Here is an 18,520-nt window from a genome sequence, read left to right as displayed (position 1 = left end):
TACAGAAAGGCTCACCCTGAACTGGTTGTAGACTAGCACTAAGATACTTTTTTCTGTTAATCCTTATAAATCTAACTGATAACTTGCTTCTGTTACCACATGAATTAAAACCACTTTCATATTTAAAAATACCTGGGAGGGCATAACTATATGCATATGCACATACACCCACATGCACACATGTACATGCATGCACACATGTATATGCATGCACACATGTATGTCACTCTTTCTGGTAACCTCCTCAGAGCAAATTCTACATAATTTGTCAGCTAACAGTTGTGTTTTCAGAAGGCTTTTGGTGGCTTTATCAAATCAAAGATGAAGGAACCCTTCTTTCACAGTCTGTCCGTTCCCTAGGAGCTTTGCTAATAGGAGAAAATGACTACATTAAGACTATCTTAAATGTGTTAGGAGATAGGCATTTGGACCCTTTCGTACTTCTTGTTACTCCTCTTTTCCTTTTACTTCTTTTCTCCCTAGATTTTTAAAGCATGTCAGTTATCTTCAATGTGTCAGCCTCGCAAACATCATTTAAGTAACTGAAAATGTCCACAGTAGAATCTACCTACCAGTACTTACATTGTATAGTAGACATGTGGACAGTTTATTTTGTTTATTTTTACTTTTAGTTTTTTCCCTCAACACAAGAGTAACACATGCTAACATAAGAAATAGTGGAAAAATCAGAACAAAGTAGAAAATAGAAATGATATATTTTACTCACTGTTAAAATTTTGTTGTATGTTTTCTGATGGTTTGAATATGCACATGTACGTGAAAATGAGTGTTAGTTGCCTAGTTGTGTCTGACTCTTTTATGACCCCATGGACTGTGGCCTGCTAGGCTCCTCTGTCCATGGAATTCTCTAGGCAAGAATACTGGAGTGGGTAGCCATTTCCTTCTCCAGCGGATCTTCTCTACTCAGGGATCGAATCTGGATCTCCTGCATTGCAGGTGGATTCTTTACCATCTGAGCCACATATTAAAAATAAATTTGGGATCATACTGTGCAGGGTGTCTATAAAGTCTGGGAGCTTAGGTGGAAAAAGTTATCATCTATGTTAATGTCATGATGAATATTAATAGATTTGCTGACACTGGCAAAGCTATGCTAATATTATTCCAAATTACTTTAATTTTCTTAAAGATTGGCAATGTCATTGATGGCATTACATGTATTCGGCTATATCTCTATAGTTTTATAGACATCCTGTATATGAACAGTATGTATTTCTTGACAGTTTTTTGTTTTGTTTTTCATCATTGCAGCATCCTATCCTGGCATGACTATTGAAAGTCTTCAAATGGGCGATGGTCATAAACAGAAATATCCATACTTGCAGTGCCAGAAAGGAAATATTTCACAAATATCCTAGATTGTTTTTCTAAAAGGCCAACTCACAAACTCTGCAGATTTATCCATCTCAGGCTCACTGACTATAATACAGAAATACATTTGGCAAAAATCCAAGGACTGGATACATTTAAAAGTAGCATATTATCACAAGCCCTTTACTTTTTCCAAACACCACTTATTGTAGAGAATTAGAAGACAGAGGAGAGGAGATAGGAAAAAAGTATTAACCTTGGCCCTGGCAGTCTGTTATCCAGCAGACATGACCAGGGAGTATGGCCAAAGAGAGAGGCGATGAAACCAATTCCTAGACAGGGGTTCAGTTATACTGACTTTCACAAAACGTGCCTGCCCTGCCATGCCAATGAAGTTATTAAAATTGAAATTTAAATGTATTCCAGGTTCTTATAAAACAGCTGCAGGACAAAGTCAGTCTCCATCACCTTCTGGGGAAAACCTTTGCTTTCAAAGAATGAGACTTCACAAACTGCATTGATCAGAGCCTCTTTTATAGACTGAAAGCATATGTGTTTCAGAGCTGTTTCTGCCCTGATGTTTCTTTTCTAGATACAGTAGTCCTTCCTTATCCATGGGGAACATGTTCCAAGATCCCCAGTGGATGTCTGAAAATGTGCATAGTACTGAACCCTACATAGACTGCGTTTTTTTCCCTACACATATATAACTATGATAAAGTTTAATTTGTAAATCAGGCATGTTAGAGATTAAAAATAACTAATAATAAAGTAGAACAATTACACTGTAATAAAAGTTATGTGAATATGGTCTCCCTCTCAATCAAAATCTTTTATTGTACTGCATTCACCCTTCTTCTTGTGATGAAAAAAAAAAACCTACCTGGTGAGATGAAGGGAGGTGAATGATATAGGCACTGTGACATAGCATTAGGCTACTACTGTCTTTCTGATGCTAAGTCAGAAGAAGGATCATCTGTGTTGAGTCATTCTGGATCATAGAACCATGACGGGTGTATGATGAGGATGGCTGGGGATCCTGGGTGGGGAGGAGCAGGATGGAATCAGACAGCATGAGGTTTCATCATGCTACTCTGAAAAACATGTAATTTAAGCCTTATAAATTGTTTATTTCTGGAATTTTCCATTTAATATTTTTGGACTGCAGTTGATTGAAGGTAACTGAAACTGCAGAAAGCAAAACTATGGATAAGGAGGGACTACTATACTTCTCTTTCAAATATTTCTATAAATGCTGTTGCTCACTGAGAGGCTTCATTTGAAGTTACAGTCTTTGTGCAACGTCTCCATTTGACCTGGATCATAAGCAGTACAGACTGGAGAGTGGGAAAATCTTTAGCATGAAATGGATTCAAATGTTTGGTGCTATCCTAATTGTGGGAGATTTAAATTTTAAATAGCATTCCCATCATTGCTGAAGAGAAAGATATATTTCTATTAATATGAATCACTTTCCGTATATTGTTCAGAAGCCAAAAACCTGACCATGAGAGTAGATGTATTGTGTCTATAGGTTGATTATCTAAAATGTGAATAAGATGTAAACTGGACCTGGGTTCCTCTGCATTGTTGAAAGACTGAAAACTTTTAAAAGTGCTTTGAAGTCACACACATAAAAACTCCTCTGTTGAATTTGCACGGTTTTGAAATAAATATTTTTGGCTTATTTCTTAATTTATATTCTTTCGTGGCAAATCAGCGTCCCTCCCACTACATCTCATGCATATTATACCTTAGAAAACAGGGGGGACAAAAGTCACTCTGCAATCCAATGATCTAAGGAGAGAGAAGAAAATGAGGCAGTAGACAGACAGGGTCAAAACTGTGCCAAGCTATCTTGCCTTTAGAGATCTGGATAGCCAGACTGAGAAGCCTGATTTGCCCTTTCAGAGGGAGACACTAGATCAAAAATCAGGGACCTCTGTGACTGAGCAAAAGAATTCTGCATCAGAAACTAGGGAAGGAGAGAATCAGGGAAAAGAGGACGGTCCTGGAGGACCAGCCAGCTACCAAAGAGCCTGAGTCAAACCAAAGAAGGCTGCTAAAATACTGGATTAGACCGGGTTTTAAACAGTTAAATTTCCCTCCCCTCACTAACTGCAAAGGTCATAGCAGCTCTAGGGAATAAAAAACTGCATTTCCTCTGTACATCTGTGTTTAGTGTGAATACTCTTGCTACTTCAGGACATTCTGTTACAGTGAAATATGGGGGGAGATTTCAACTTCCTCCAAAGTTCCTCTTCCTTTGTTCTGGTTACTCTTAGGACCTAAGACATCATCCTCCTCTTCCCCCGTCTATTATCCAGCTGCTGCTGCTGCTGCTGTTAAGCCGCTTCAGTCATGTCCGACTTTGTGCGACCCCATAGACGGCAGCCCACCAGGCACCGCCGTCCCTGGGAGTCTCCAGGCAAGAACACTGGAGTGGGTTGCCATTTCCTTCTCCAATGCATGAAAGTGAAAGGTCAAAGTGAAGTCGCTCAGTCGTGTCTGACTCTTAGCGACCCCATGGACCACAGCCCACCAGGCTCCTCCGTCCATGGGATTTTCCAGGCAAGAGATCCAGTTACTGCTCCTCTTATCAATTGAGTCCCACCTGTTAGATTAGTCCTTTATAAAGACTTTCTCTGATCCAAACTCCTATCACTATTTCAAGCATACAAAATCTTATTTGAGTTCTCTTGAGGCTTTAACTCCATTTAGTATCCAATTTATCAGTTACCATTGGAGATATTCATTTAGAGATATTCCTCCCAGACGGTAGAGTGATGTTCCTGACAGCAGGGGTCATGACCTGGGAGTCATCTTTCCATCAGCAGAGGGCCAGGCATAAAAGAGGCTCCCAATAAACATAGAAATAATTGACTGATGGATATATGAATGTTAGAGAAGTTATTCATACATTGCTTCCGGTGTATTTGAAGCAATGTATTTGCTTGGTTCAAATGACCTTCTTTTGTCACAGTTTGATAACTGAGAAAACACAGTGTAATCAATAGCTTTCAAACCAAGGAATACACGAATAATCTGACATATAATCTGTGCTATTCTTCTGACTCTGAACACTTGTGCTGTGTTCAAAGGAATGTTGTTGTTGTTTAGTCGCTAAGTTGTATCCAACTCTTTTGCAACCCCATGGACTGTAGGCCACCAGGCTCCCCTGTCCATGGAATTTCCCAGGTAAGAATACTGGAGTGGGTTGCCATTTCCTCCTCTAGAGAATCTCCCTGACCCAGGGATCCCAGGCATGGAACTCGTGTCTCTGACACTGCAGGTGGATTCTCTACCACTGAGCCACCAGGGAAGAGCTATTCAAAAGAATAGAATACAGTAAATTAAGACCTCTGATATGTTCTAATAACTGCAAACTTCATTGTAGCTACTTAATCCATTATCAATTTTTAGAAAAGCATTCATAACCTCCTGTTGATCAAATTAATGAGAAAAATGAGAAGAAGACAAGGAATAAACTGTAATTGAATATGATTCAAGAGTATTATAGGACTTTCCTGGTGGTCTAGTGGTTAGGAATCCACCTTCCAGTGCAGGAGACATGGGCTTGATCCCTGGTTCAGGAAGATTCCACATGCCATAGGGTGACTAAGCTCCTGTGCCACAACTACTGAGCCCACGCTCTAGAGCGCGAGCTGGAACTACTGAGCCCACGTGCTGCAGCTACTGAGCCTGTGCACCTAGAGCCTGTGCTCTGCAACAAGAGGACACGGCAATGAGAAGCCCTTGCACCGCAACTAGAGAGTAGCTCCCACTCACCGAAACTAAAGAAAGCCCACGGATAGCAACGAAGACCCAATGCAGACAATAAATAAACAGAAAGATAGTAATGTACTTCATCATTCTGAATCAAAAAAAAGAGTATTGTATCAGATCAGATCAGTCGCTCAGTCATGTCCGACTCTTTGCGACCCCATGAATCGCAGCACGCCAGGCCTCCCTGTCCATCACCAACTCCCGGAGTTCACTGAGACTCATGTCCATCAAGTCAGTGATGCCATCCAGCCATCTCATCCTCTGTCGTCCCCTTCTCCTCCTGCCCCCAATCCCTCCCAGCATCAGAGTCTTTTCCAATGAGTCAGCTCTTCGCATGAGGTGGCCAAAGTACTGGAGTTTCAGCTTTAGCATCATTCCTTCCAAAGAAATCCCAGGGCTGATCTCCTTCAGAATGGACTGGTTGGATCTCCTTGCAGTCCAAGGGACTCTCAGGAGTCTTCTCCAACACCACAGTTCAAAAGCATCAATTCTTTGGCACTCAGCCTTCTTCACAGTCCAACTCTCACATCCATACATGACCACAGGAAAAACCAGAGCCTTGACTAGACGAACCTTTGTTGGCAAAGTAATGTCTCTGCTTTTGAATATGCTATCTAGGTTGGTCATAACTTTCCTTCCAAGGAGTAAGCATCTTTTAATTTCATGGCTGCAGTCACCATCTGCCCAGAAAAATAAAGTTTGACACTGTTTCCACTGTTTCCCCATCTATTTCCCATGAAGTGATGGGACCGGATGCCATGATCTCTGTTTTCTGAATGTTGAGCTTTAAGCCAACTTTTTCACTCTCCACTTTCACTTTCATCAATAGGCTCTTTAGTTCCTCTTCACTTTCTGCCATCAGGGTGGTGTCATCTGCATATCTGAAGTTATTGATATTTCTCCCGGCAATCTTGATTCCAGCTTGTGTTTCTTCCAGTCCAGCGTTTCTCATGATGTACTCTGCATAGAAGTTAAATAAGCAGGGTGACAATATACAGCCTTGACGAACTCCTTTTCCTATTTGGAACCAGTCTGTTGTTCCATGTCCAGTTCTAACTGTTGCTTCCTGACCTGCATACAAATTTCTCAAGAGGCAGATCAGGTGGTCTGGTATTCCCATCTCTTTCAGAATTCCCCACAGTTTATTGTGATCCACACAGTCAAAGGCTCTGGCATAGTCAATAAAGCAGAAATAGATGCTTTTCTGGAACTCTCTTGCTTTTTCCATGATCCAGCAGATGTTGGCAATTTGATCTCTGGTTCCTCTGCCTTTTCTAAAACCAGCTTGAACATCAGGAAGTTCACAGTTCACATATTGCTGAAGCCTGGCTTGGAGAATTTTGAGCATTCCTTTACTAGCGTGTGAGATGAGTGCAATTGTGTGGTAGTTTGAGCATTCTTTGGCATTGCCTTTCTTTGGGATTGGAATGAAAACTGACCTTTTCCAGTCCTGTGGCCACTGCTGAGTTTTCCAAATTTGCTGGCATATTGAGTGCAGCACTTTCACAGCATCATCTTTCAGGGACAGTCCTGAGAAGTAAGAATTGTTCAACTTCTTCTAGAAACTTTGTCTTCCTTTGTTCTGGTTAATATTCCTATGCCACGCAGAACAAAGCAGGATTAGAAAAGTCAAGTAACTTGTGATCACACAGAGAATGAAAAGAGGAATTGGAATTAAACACTGTTCTCCTAATGCTCAGTCCAATTTTCTTACCACTGGACAGTGTTTCTTAAGGCTAGAGGCATCACAGTAACTGAGACTCAGTTATGCAACTTTTCAATATAAAGTCCTCATATCCACCTCTAATGTGCTGGGAGATAAAGAGATAGCTTTTCTGAGTTGCAAAGCCACTAACGTACATCAGACAAAAGTGAGTTGGTAGCAAGCAGAAATGGCAACCCACTCTACTATTCTTGCCTGATAATCCCATGGATGGAGGAGTCTGGCAGGCTACAGTCCATGGGGTCACAAGGAGTTGGACACAACTAATTGATGAAGCATTCACAACTCTGCTTTGGAGAACACACTTACACTCCTTCCTTCTCACTTGGGTGACTTTTCATCTCGAACAATTTCACAGGTTTGATCACTTGCTTGAATCACAGTCCATGGGGTTAACCAAAACAAAACAAAACAAAAAACAGTGCCTCTGTTATTCCCAAGGACCGTAAATTTGTGATGGTGAAAGCCTACGGAGGAAAGCTGATGGTCTCTGAGCAGACAGTGTGGTGAGGGTTAGTTTCAGTTCTGGAGAAGGAAGGTTGCACGTGGGTTGTATTTTATGCAGGGGCTGTGACGGGGGACGACTCAGCTTGTCTCCACCAGGAGAACAAGTGAGCCCTTCCGCCTCACCGGGGAATTTCAACAGGAAGTATGTTGCACAGTTGACAGTCTAAACTGGAACACAAGTATGAGCAGTGCCAGACTTCCTAATTTTTGGGTGGAAACATGCATTTTGTGAGCAGGCTATACTTGTCCTGAGAGAGCTGGTGCTCTCCCAAGGGGGATGTAGAGAATTCACTGTCGTGAGTCTAACAGAGACATCTGCTGGCTGAGTCCTCTGCTTCAGACTCGTCTCTGCTGGACCCTGTAATGGACCAACTCCCTCATCTCTGACAGCTTGTAGATAAGGGAACGTGATAGTAATAATTATTGTACTTGTTCATACAGAATTACTCATTGTGCATTTGGCATGCCTGCAGAGATTGAAAAGTTCACAGAGGAGGTCTGGGTGAGCAGGGTTGTTAAAGAGTCAGTCACCTGCACATTGACTTTTAAAATTTCTTTATCACATCTGCCCAAGGACCAGTTCCTCTGTCTTCAGCTTCCCTATCTACACTAAGAAAATCAGGAGTTCAAATCTGGAAGTGGAGCACCAGGGATAACAATTTTTCCACCTTAGAGGACCCGAAGATTAGAGGAAGAGAAGTGTGTGTATAAAATATGAATTCCAGCAAAATAAGTCCTGCAATAAACACTGAAGTGCCCCAGTGGTGGTTTATTTTCATGCGTGCGTGCATGCTAAGTTGCTTCAGTCGTGTCTGACTCTTTGTGACCCCATTGGACTATAGCCCACCAGGCTCCTCTGTCTGTAGGATTCTCCAGGCAAGAATACTGGAGTGCGTTGCCTGTGCCCTCCTGTAGGGGATCTTCCTGATCCAGGGATTGAACCCAGATCTCTTATGTCTCCTACACTGGCAGGTGAGTTCCTTACCAGTAGTGCTACCTGGGAAATCCCTTATTGCCATATTAAGCACCAATTTATGGGGCAAGTTTAAGCTGCTTATGGATCTGTATTTGGGGAGGAGAGATAGTTCCCAAAGCAGAGTCAACCTCCAGATAACATTTTCTTCTGGCATCTGTGCTGTGTGTGAACTCCTCCATTGCCTCTGGCATGATCAGGCCAATACCTCCAACCTTAGGATCCTTCCCTATTAGTCAGCATGAATAAGCTTCCTCATCTTTACTGGGAGGGATCATGTATTAGAGGACTAAATATAGACACACAAATCCAATAACTAGACCTTTACAACGAAGACAGAAGCAAATAAAAATCCCACTTGTGTGATTATAATGCCTACCAACCTAATTGAGAACACATTCATTTTAAGCTAAATAAATTACTTGCAACAATTATATGACCTTGAGGTCACTTTCTCTAGGAGATGGCCAGCACTTGTATTAACTATTTCACACTTTATTCTAAGTGGCCTCAGCCAATCAATGCCAGATAAATGGTGTTAAAACATGCATTTAATTAACTTGGTTTTTCATTTATTTGCTATTTTAGCCTAGGGATGAAGAAGAAAGTGAAGCTAAAGTGTGTGTATTCTCAAACAAGACTTCTGAATGAAGAGTTTTCCCTTCTCAGTCAAAGCACTGTCTCCCTTGTTAATCTGGTAAAGAAAGCATTCCTTAGACCTTAATAGAATAGTATATCCATCTGAAGAGTGGGGCTTTGTGCCACATATAACCCCATACTCAAAGAAGTAACTCTTTCCATTTTTCTTCGAGAGATGGATTTACCTTCACTGATGGTTTGGTCCCTCTTGGACTGTGAACAATTATAGTAGCAGTCTGAGCACAGGAACACAAGCTATGAAATAACTAACTTGTGGATTTTTATATTACTTCATTGTTTTCAAGAGAAAAAGGTGTTTAGGGCTGTGTTTTGGAATTCTCACTCTTCCTCCTCCTAACATTATACAAAATATCCAAAAACTACTTACTAAGTAATATGCAATTCACCAATCTCTTCTTTTGGTTTTGCTACTGCTGTTGCAGGCACATTATTATTCACTGAATATTCTCCTGCCTCCCCTACATGTTCCAGATGTGCTTGTCAAAACCACATGGCAGGGACTTCCCTGGTGCTCCATTGGTTAGCAATCTGCCTTGCAGTGTAGGAGATGGAGGCTTGATCCCTGGTCAGAGAACTAAGATCCCAGATGCTACGGTGCAGCTAAGTCTGTGCCGCAACTGTTGAGCCTGCGTGCCACAACTGGAGAGTCCATGCGTTCACAGTGAGGCATTCCGCATGACACAGTGAAGATCCCGTGGGCCACAACTAAGACCTGATGCAGCCAAGCAAACAAACAAATGCAAATACTTATAGACCCCAAACCATGTGGCATTGGATTATGAATAGAAGTGATATGTGTTACATAAGGGTTAGGCTTTTAAGAGCTGACGTACAACCCTCTATCTCTCTCTTTTTGTTCCATAATGATCCAGAAGGTTGAAATGATAGAGATACAGAATGGAAGCAGCATGGTTTGCTGAGTCACTGTAGAGAGGAGAGTTGCTATGAGGGGTACTCTGACTTATATCACATTTTGCATGCACAAGAAAGAAATCTTTGTTTTATTAAACCACTGAGATTCCCAGGTTTGTTTATCATAGCATAATCTAGCCTATGCTGACAAATATAATTGGCTTCTATGGTAATAAACAAATCCATAACCTGTAGTACTAAGTAACCATCTAAACTGTAGTCATTTGGATCTGATTTGCATGAATATTAATTCTTTTAAACAAGAAAGGAAAATTATGATAGTCCACAGACTTGATACCTTTAGAAAAGCCACTTGTTCATTAATTTTTAATGAGTAACATTCATTATTATGAATTCTTTGACAAGACTTTGATTTTGGGGGGTAAATGATGACCATAATTAAGCTTCTCATAATGAACACAGCAATTTTTAAACAGTACAATTTATATAATGTTTCTCCTCTGGGAGGCTTAGTTTTCTTAATAAAAGGGAGCAGTGGATGTATGACTAAGTTTTCATAATGCATGAGGGTTTCTGGTCATGATTACATTCATCTCTACTTCCATTCATGCATTCACTGCATCGATACATATTCTTTCTGCACTCTTTTGCAGGACTGAGTTTTACTCAGTCAAGACTGAATTTTTAAAAAAGGAGGTATAATTTAAATACATTCTAGAATGCTGGGTTACAGGCAATGTAACTTTTTCCCTCAGAAGTCTTTCTTGTTATCATTGGCTTAATGGCTTTATTTATCTATATAGTTTAAAATCTTTTCAATTGTTATTCATTTATACGTTAACAAATGTATAAACATATACCATAAAGTCAATCATCAATTAAAATACTAAACCTATTTTTTAGTAGCATTTGATTTCAAGAAAAAAAAGAATAAAAACAGAAATGTCTCCTGTTTACTCCAATGGAGAAGCCCTGATGGGTTACATCTTACTGTAGATCACAGCAAAAAATGTTTGCTAGATAATGCTTATCTACACAAAATAAACTTTTTGTAGTTTCCTAGTGGAATTATTCTGGAAATTATTAGTACGATTGCATTGCTCATCTAATCTGCAGTAAAAACAAAAAGGAACTGACACATTTGAAGGAAAAGAGGCTCCAATTAGGCAGGATACAGTTGACATTAACCCATTGCTTTCCCTTTGTCCTACCAAGTCTAAGGTTAGATGTCAAACAGCATTTTGAATTGCAATGGATTTTGCAAAGTTATTATTTTCATTCACTGTTTCCTCTAGGTAAAGTTTGATTCCTTTTAAGAACTTTTACTAGTAGTAACCTTCTCTGCTCTCAATGTATTATTAAAATCTTTATTTTATCTACACTGCCTTGCATTCCTGGTGACCTTAAGCCTACTCTATTTTTTCTCATAGTACTTTTCAATTAAAAATTACTATACATTTACTATCAGTTCAGTTCAGTCACTCAGTCGTGTCCAACTCTTTGAGACCCCATGAACCTCAGCACGCCAGGCCTCCCTGTCCATCCCCAACTCCTGGAGTTTACCCAAACTCATGTCCATTGAGTCGGTGATGCCATCCAAACATCTCATCCTCTGTCATCCCCTTCTCCTCTCGCCCTCAATCTTTCCCAGCATCAGGGTCTTTTCAAATGAGTCAGCTCTTTGCATCAGGTGGTCAAAGTATTGGAGTTTCAGCTTCAGCATCAGTCCTTGCAATGAACACCAAGGACCGATCTCCTTTAGGATGGATTGGTTGGATCTCCTTGTAGTCAAAGGGACTCTCAAAAGGCTTCTCCAACACCATAGTTCAAAAGCATCAATTCTTCTGTGCTCAGCTTTCTTTACAGTCCAACTCTCACATCCATACATGACTACTGGAAAAACCATAGCCTTGACTAGACGGACCTTTGTGTACTTACTATATTTGCTATCTATTGTCACTAAGGGATATAAGTTCTATAGGGGTAATGGTTTTTTAATACCTTTGATTCATTACTGTAAACATTGGCACATAGAAGATATTCAATAAATATTCTCAAGTGAATGAATGGATGAAAGTTTCCCTAGTTCAATAAAAAAATATTCTAAGACTTATTTTCCAAACGTCTCCTATTCCCCTTCCAAATTCCATTTTGCCTCTGGCAAGTTGTTCTAGAATTCCATTCATTCATCAGCCCACCTTGTCAGCTTATTACATGACTGACCTGCTTCACAAGTGTCAATTTCTTGGACTCTGATCAATGTATCCTTCTTTTGGCGTGATGTCTTTGCAGACAGAAGATCTAGGTAATTTTCCATGTGTGTTCCTGTGGACAGCCCTGACCAGAAATTGTAAGGTCTTAGGGGGAAATTTTGGTGAACATTATAAATTTTAATTGAAATTATTTAAAAACCTATTTTAAAAGTTATTTTTGAAAGATTTTGTTGGGAAAGGTAATACATGCAATAGTGTGATTTAGAAAATAAGAAAATAAAGTCACCCGTAGTTCTACTATGAGATGAATCCAGAGTTCATATTTTAAATTACATTATTTGTTATTTTTTTCTATAACTGAACTAACCACTTAGGTTAAAACCAATCAATCACTACATAAAAACAGAATTCAAGTGCTCATATTTTTGTAAATGCTCATGATTGCTTTTCAATCAATATGGACTTGCATGATAAACTTCTACCAACCAAACACTAAGCAATTATTTAAGATGCCTACATGACTTGAGCTAATGCTCAGGTAACCAACTTGTCCCAGTTTGCTTGCAAGACCATGACAGAATCAGCTATTGCATCCTTCAAAGCTTACAGGTGAAAACAGATAAAAAATGATGCTGGGAATTAGGAAAAGGAGAGTGTTTTGTAAACAAAGGACAGACTTGCAAAGACTTCTCTGACTCTAAATCACTATTAAACAAGTTGAACTTGTTTGTATAGAGAGCTCGTAATGATAAAAAATAGCTTGGTGTGGAAATGAAAGCAGAGAAAGTTAAGAAAATCTAAATTTAGGCCAAATTCATCCCACTGTTCAGTACTGGTAGGATGACCAACTATTTTGGTTTCCCTAAGACTAAGGAGTTTCTTGAGATGCTGATCTTTCAGTGCTAAAACCAAGACAATACCAAGCAAACTGGAATGAGTTGGCTACCTGAGCAGTATTTCGTTAGGTAGTTATCTTAAATAATTGCTTACTGTTTGGTCAATAGAGGTGTTATCATGAAAATCTCTATGATTAAAAAGCAACATAAAACAACTACAACGGACTGGGGATAAAGGAGGAACCATTTCTCAAAAGTAGATCAAAAAGTAAGGTAGCCCCAAGCTGATGTCAAGAGTTCAGAAGCACCTCATGCAACAGTAGGAAAAATCAGTGCTTAGCAATATCTTTGCATCTGCCAGGCAAGTATCAGCAATAAGGGGAGAAAATGTGAAGAAAGTGATCTTCATTAATTGACAAGCTGGAAAAACCCCTTTGTGCAAGACCCTGACAGGGACAGAATGGTCACCTATATAGTATCCAAAGCAAGCTTCAGACTGAGTCAATCTTAAGTCAACTTAAAAAAAAGAAAAAGGATTGTACATTTTCTACTGTAATTATTTAAGCAACTGTGCTGTCCCTGGCTGTTGTATAGTGAGACAATGTGAAAGTGTTAGTCACTCACTTGTGTCCGACTCTTTGTGATCCCATGGTCACAAAGCCTGCCAGGTCCTTCTGTCCATGGAATTCCTCTATCCAGGGATTGAACCTGGGTCTCCTGCATTGCAGGTAGATTCTTTACCATTGGAGCCAAGGGAAACCCAAGGTTGATGTGTAATATGAAGGCAAATGGAATGTGACATCTGAGCACTCGGAATACCTCTCTCTTTGCATTTGTTCACCAATTTCCATCAAGTGAGAAAATTTCAGAATATTTTACCCATGAAACCAAGTTAAGAAAAACCAAGGAAAAAACTAAAAAGATTGGGGCGGGGGGAAGCCTTCAGCTTTTGAAGAAAAAAAAGATAAAATTAAAAATTGAAATTGAAATCAGGATTTTCCAAAAGTCAAAATTTCAAGGGTTAAGAGGAACAAAGATTATGGAGTTATAGCACTGTCATTACTAAAAGCTTTGTAAAAAGGATGAAGTTTTTTAAATAATCTAAATACTAGTTTTATGTTAGCTGTTAGAAGCTCTAAACAGGTGCCTTCTTTTTTTTTTTTTTTTAAGGAAATGGGTACTTTGTCTTATTAAGTGGTAAAACAAGAATCTCTTCAACAGAGGCACTTTTCTACTACAATAATTCTCTTGAATATCAATTATACTAGTTATACTTAAAACACAAATAGAGAAAAACACAATACAAATGCCAAAATCGAATAGATTGTCCAACCCGGTTGAGTTCAAAATACTGGTTTCCCCGTTGGTAATTATAACAACTCATACTTTCAACTTTAGTTTCCTAATGGTTTTGTGACTTGGGTAATAAAATCATTCCCATTTGACACACAAGGAAACTAAGTCCATGGATATCTGTGGTTCAGCCAGACTTTTGTTGCTACTAAGTTCAAGGGTTAGGACTATACACAGGTCCTTTGCTTTTGGATGTTATCCTATAAACATAAACCCAAGTCTCAGTTGAATCTTACTGGCTTTTGACTATTAAGGAGACAGCATCTTTTTCAAGATTATCTCTGCCTTACATTAATAGGTACAGAAAGTTCTGGTCACTCACTTAAGCAGTTGCAGTGGCCAGAGACATATTATTCCCTTCATGCTGAGAAACTCATGAAACCTCAGGGGTTGTGGCTGAAAAATCAATGCCAGATGGCTGTAGGATAGTACTCCTGGAGATTCGGCTACTGTTAAGTCACCCCAACAGAAATGTCCTCAATGCTGATAAAGATGGAGATAACACATGAAGGCCATCTGTCCCAGCCACATGGCTTTTAACAAGGAAAATCTCTTAGGGTAAAATGAATGAAGACTAGATACAGACAAAAAAGCGTCTAGGATACATTCCTTTATGTCTGCTGGTCATTAGGAAATTATGGATGAAGATAATTAAGACAAGTTTCTGAAAGTTGCCCCATTTGGCAGGATTAGCTGCTCTTGTTGAACATGGAGAAACATGTTGAATGATGAAAAATCAATGCTGTTGACAAATTTGCTACAAGGAAATCCAAATAAGCATCACCATAATTTTTTACTGGAACAGATTTCTCCACTTTTTTTCCAAATATAGTTGAGGTGGCTTCTGGTCAAAGACGTAAGTGGAAAGAAAGGCAAAACCTGAAGGTGGTGAAAAAAGATCACTGCTGGCAGCCGATTTACTGCAACCACAGGCTACAGAACTGTGATTGTAACAGGACTTTCAAAACAACTGAGGGGCATTTCAAGCATTTGAACCTCTCTTAAAATCAAGAAAAGTCTTAATAATTTAATAGTAGAAAGTCCAAAATCAACTGTTTTATCTTTGATAGTGACAAGTGAAAATCCATACATGACTTCTTTCCGTCAATTTCTACATGATACTGTAATCACACTTGGAATCCTCAAAACCAGATCTCCAGGAAAATCTGCAAGGTAGTGAAAATTCTTACCTAGAGGCAGCTAACTGGAAATGCGTCTCAGGAAGAGATGATAGTTGCAGGTGCCCCACTGATGTTCTTTAGCTGTTGCATTTTGCCAGGGTCAGAAATGTCAAGGCTAAAAGGAAATTTGTTTAGGGCTCCTGCACTTTGTTTACTTTAAAATAAAATGTGTTTTTAAGTATGTGATTCCAAGAAGCAGAGCTGCTGATGGCTGACTCTTCAATATGCTTTAGGACCATCATTTAAACAAAGACTCTATTTTAAAGTTTCCAGTTGGAAGCCACATTCAGTTGCTTAGCAGTGGTATTTCTGAGTAGCTTCTCATTTTCTGGCGTTGTCCAACATTTTTGGTAATAGGATTCCTCTCTGTCACCGTAAGAAGGTGTGCTGGGGCATCAGTAACCTAGTGCAAAACAAACAGGCTTTTCAAAGTAGTTCTTTGTGGGGACTCAAACCACTTCAAATGAGCACAAGATCAATTCTAGGACCTTCTAGAGCAGAAGTTCCCCAGGATTGTCAGTTCACAGTGACCCTAGTCTCGGTAATTTTTTTCATGGTGTCAATGGCCCAAAACCCCCCCCTCCAAAACTCAATGGTTGTTTATTAAGTACTTAGGTCCAAAAAACTCAATATGCATTTATGTCCTAACAACTTAGTAATCATCTGAAAAAAAGTAATACACATATTTTGAAAGATAGCATACTATTTTTTATTTTATTCTTAGGTAACCAAAGTTACTTACTAATAGGTTGAGTGTATCTGTTGTTCACTGGCCTGGTTCTCAAACTTGGACTCAAATTGGATTTTGTCATCCTCATATCTTGGTCCACATATTCACACAATGCTTGTTTTATAACACAGCAACTGCTTAATACTCAGCTACACAGAGATGTGACATGATCAAAGAAATTTAGTGTGATCTACTGTTGAAACTATCAGCTCCCCAGAGCTAGTAGTTTGCATGGTGTCCAAATTTTCTGTGACCAAGTATTGCTACGGTCCCTTAACAACTAAAAATATCCTTTGAGTTGGTTGCAGCACGATCGGGTCACTTCGGTTAAGACATGGGAAGCTATGGTTCTAAAGAGTTGTAGTGAAAATACCTGTGAGCAAAAATAATAACACTATTATGGAGATATTGTGCTTAAGAAACTGACCACATTAAAAGCAAAAGCCATGTTAAACATGTTTTCAGAAATCACAACTTGTCTGGATTAGAGAAAGAATGTGGGTGTTATGGACAGCACTGGCTATGAACTTTGGGAATTGTTTTTGTCTTCAACAAGGGAAAAAAAATTTTTTTTTAAATCTTTAATTTTTAAAAAAGTGTTTGTAGGTGGCCTGGCTTTCTGAAGGGCTAGATGAGGAATGTAGTGAGGAGATATTAGACACTTTGGCATATGAATGCATAATCTAAAGGTTTTTAAATAGAGGGTGAAGCTCTACTAATGTAAGCTTCTTCTCTTTATCTTTTTCTTTATATTTTGTCTCAATATCTTTAGGTAGGTTTTCAGTTCAAATAATTGTAGTTAATCACAAGTCTAAAATTCTGACCTTCTAAATATGCTCATCATATGGGCCTCACCACAGGCCAACTTACATTTTTGATGCTCTCTAAACAAATGACTCAGCAGCAACTGGCATTAGTGCCAAAGATCAAAACCATGAAAACTGCAGTGCTGAAGTTTAGACATGCAGGGAAGTGTTATGTTGATGATACCTCACCATTTCTGTATTTTACTTTGTTCACATTTGCTAAAGAACTTGGGGGCAAGCAAGCAATTGATGAAAACAAGACGCTGGCAGTGATTAAAACCTAAGCAGGCTTTTTATTTTTTAAAAAATTCATAATAACATGTTTTTCAGAAAAGTTTGCTGGATCACATACGTGTAAGAAAATGGAGCATTGTGATGTGAAAGACTTAATTTTTGTTCTGCCTGAACTGCCAATTAACTTTGTGTTCTTAGGTCAAAGCTGTTTTACTCCTCTTCCCTGCATGTATAAAGTTACCAGATGCCTGGTGGGTCAGATGGTAAAGAGTCTACCTCTAATGCAGGAGATCCAGGTTCCATCTGGGGTTGTAAAGATGCCCTGGAGAAGGAAATGGCAACCCACTCCAGTATTCTTGGCCTGGGAAATCCCATGGAAATGGAAGAGCCTGGCAGGCCACAGTCCAGAAGGTCTTAAAGAGTTGGACATGATTGACACTTTCCCTGCATGTATAACGAAGGGGGTGGGTTAGCTGTCTCTGAGGCCTTTGGGTTCCAACACTGAATACTCAGTGAACTTTCCTGCCAAAGTGGATTTCTGACGACTTCTGAGGAGCATAAATATCACTGACTCACCAAATAGTTGAATTAAAAAAGACATTACTGTTGAGTTTTAAAAATAATTTTAGACTGTAATATAAATAAATAAGGGCTTCCCTGGTGGCTCAGACGGTAAAGCGTCTGCTTGAAATGCGGGAGACTCAAGTTTGATCCCTGGGTCGGGAAGATCCCCTGGAGAAGGAAATGGCAACCCACTCCAGTACTCTTGCCTGGAAAATCCCATCGACGGAGGAGGCTGGTAGGCTGCAGTCCACGGGGTCGCAAACAGTCGGTGACGACTGAGCGACTGCACTTTCTATAAATAAATAAACATAAATTTAAACATAAGATGTACCACCTTAATTATTTCTAACTGTACAGTTTAATAGTGTTTAGTGCATGCACATTGTATAACCTATCTCCAGAACATTTTTATCGTGCAAACTGAAACCTTATACCCATTAAACAATAATTCTCCCTTCTTCTTTCTGTCTCTATGAATTTGACTACTCTTGACAACTTATATAAGCAGAATCATACCTTATTTGTCTTTTTTGTGACAGGCTAATTTCCCTTCATGTAGTGTTCTCAAGATTCATCCATGTTGGCACATACTGTAGGATTTCCTTTGTTTTTAAGACTGAATAATATTTCATTATATGTATATACCACATCCTGTTTATCCATTCATCCATGGATGTTCACTAATGGACACTTCTGTTGCTCCTACCTTTTGGCATGAACAAGGGTATAACTATTGCTGAGGTGTTCTT

The sequence above is a fragment of the Bos javanicus genome, chromosome 8 (genome assembly GCF_032452875.1).
Source record: "Bos javanicus breed banteng chromosome 8, ARS-OSU_banteng_1.0, whole genome shotgun sequence".
NCBI lineage: Eukaryota > Metazoa > Chordata > Mammalia > Artiodactyla > Bovidae > Bos > Bos javanicus.
This window is presented reverse-complemented; position numbering follows the sequence as displayed.